The 2,410-nt window shown below is 44.3% G+C and overlaps 1 protein-coding gene across 1 annotated transcript in view; it reads right to left on the reverse strand.

Moving 5' to 3' along the window:
- Window positions 1-2,410, reverse strand: part of LOXL2 (lysyl oxidase like 2) — a 113,319-nt gene that overhangs the window by 12,105 nt on the left and 98,804 nt on the right. The window lies entirely within an intron of this gene.

Consider the following 2,410-nt stretch of genomic DNA (forward strand, 5'->3'; position numbering starts at 1 on the left):
AGCAGCAGGAAGTCTGTGTTCCTTGCATTGAATAGATAAGGAGGAGGGAAAAGACCCTCAAGGCCCTATGGGAAGGTGAAGTGGGTCATTCTCAGAAAGAGACACACAGTGCTGACATAAGGAGGTGCATCCCTCGGGGCTCCAGAAAGGAATAGAGGAGGGAGAGGATGTGTTGAGCCAGAGCTCTTCATCTGGCTGACAGTTTATATAATGATGTTCCATCTCTTCACTTGTGTGGAATTGAGAACAGATGCCGGTTCTTGGAAAGTGATGCATTCAGTTAGGAATAAACAAGGGGAAACATGGCTGCCATGTGTTGCCGTGGGGCCTTCCTGAACCTCTCAGCAGGCTTGGGGCAGGCCCAGGTTGCAGGAACCAGGCTTTTTTTAGCCTGAGCCTAAGCTGCAATGTGTGTGTCACAAGCATATGCAACTATTCAAACACGTTTTGTCTCTGCCATTACACGGACATCTGTAAAACTATAAATCTAAAGACAAGGTATCAGAGCATAGGGAGCAGAGTCACTTGTTTGATTTACTTGAGACCCAAGTTTCCTCAGTAAAAAGGGAATAATATCACCCAGCCTTAGGGGTGTTGTAAGGATTGAATAAGACAGATCATATAACATACCAAATGCAAGGCTGTAATGGAGGACATACTCAGTACCTGTCAACTTTCTCTTTATTCGTATTACTCCTGTTCTTCCCAGGCCTCATGTAGTTGCCTCAGGCTCCCTCCCTGGGTATATGGGAGAAGAGCGCAGAGGGAAGAGGAGAATTAAATAAAAGGACAGATTTTCTGAGAGGAAATTAGAAGCTCATTTTTCTTCCTCCCGTATTTGCTTGTGCTAAAAATAGTACCAGAAGCTTGTAAGCTGGGCTTTCCCTAGATCATTCATGTTTCCGGGTGAAGGAGTTCTGGGCCAGGGGCTCCCTGAGAACACTCACAAGGAGGCATTTTGTGGCGGTTGAGGTGATGACTTTGAAAGTATCTGTTCTGGCTTCTCGAGGGAGCAAGATGAGACATGAGGTCTGACTCATTGCCTAAAAAATGTCTGCATCATAAGAGAGGGGCTTATGTTACCATGTTTACTGACTGGAAAGACTGAAGAGAAGCAGGTTTATGTTTCGTTGTCTAAACAGAATTCAGACGGAGTCCACAGATGGACTGTTGTAAGGCTGACCTCGTTCCAGTCCTCCTGCCTCCTGTAGACCTGATGTAAAATTCTTCCCTCACTCTTCAGTTTTTCCTTCTCTGAACACTGGGAGGGAAACAGCTGGTTTGGAGCCTACCAATATTAGCTAGCTTCTGTCCTGGAGTCCCTGTGGTTCTCCTCTCACATGAATGTAGACATCACCTGTGGCCATATCTTGCTTTCAATTGGCCCCTACCCCACTCCTCCACACACACCACAGGAAATACAGACCAGATGCTGCAAAGATGGGGAGGGAGCATCCCATGATGCAGATACAATTCTTCTTTCCACATTGAGGTATCATGACCTTTGAAAGTCTAAGAGAAAGCCTGTTCCATAGGGTAGAGACAGGGAAACACAGACTTGGAAAGAAATTCCAGAACACTAAAAAGACAGCAAATAGCCTGATACTTGATGGAGGTAATTCTAAACTACATAGTGATACCAAAAACCCAATGCTATCAAGTCGATTCCAAGTCCTAGGGACTCCACAGGGTTTCTAAGGCTATAATCTTTACAGAAGCAGACTGCCACATCCTTCTCCAGTAGAATGGCTGATGGGTTCAAACTGCTGACCTTTGGTTAGCAGCTGAGCCCTTTTAATCACTGCACCACCAGGGCTCTTTCAAAAGGAATACAGAAGTCATTATTCTAAGGGATAGTACTAGTTGAGGTAGGAGGTATTGGATGACAGAAAAGCATGTTCAGAGAAAGATGGAAGGTCTGGTTTGTTCTTTGTTGTCTTAGGTCTTTAGAGCCTAAATAAAACTTTCAATCAGAAAGTTGGTGCACTTCATGGGGGAGATGTTTTTAGCTCTGTATCTTTTCCCACACAGTCCCTGGGTGGTGCAAACAGTTAACGTGCTTGGCTCCTAACCAAAAGGTTAGAGGTTCAAGTCCACCCAGAGGACCTTGGAAAAAAGGCCTGATGATCTACTTTAGAAAAATCAGCCAGTCATAATATAAAATATTCAATACACAAAACTATTGTTCTACATCCCACTTTCATGGCTAGCAACTGGGATCTTAAAAGCTTATGAATAGACCTCGGATAAGCAAAGCACTACTGAAGAAGAAAAACAAAGTAGGAGGTCTCACATTGCCGGATCTCAAAACCTACTATACAGCCACGGTAGTCAAAACTGCCTGGTATTGGTTCAATGACAGATACATAGACCAATGGAATAGAATTGAGAACCCAGATATAGATCCATC

This window comes from Orycteropus afer, unplaced genomic scaffold (assembly GCF_000298275.1).
Source record: "Orycteropus afer afer isolate SDZICR_OR568_19922 unplaced genomic scaffold, OryAfe1.0 scaffold00289, whole genome shotgun sequence".
Classification (NCBI taxonomy): domain Eukaryota; kingdom Metazoa; phylum Chordata; class Mammalia; order Tubulidentata; family Orycteropodidae; genus Orycteropus; species Orycteropus afer.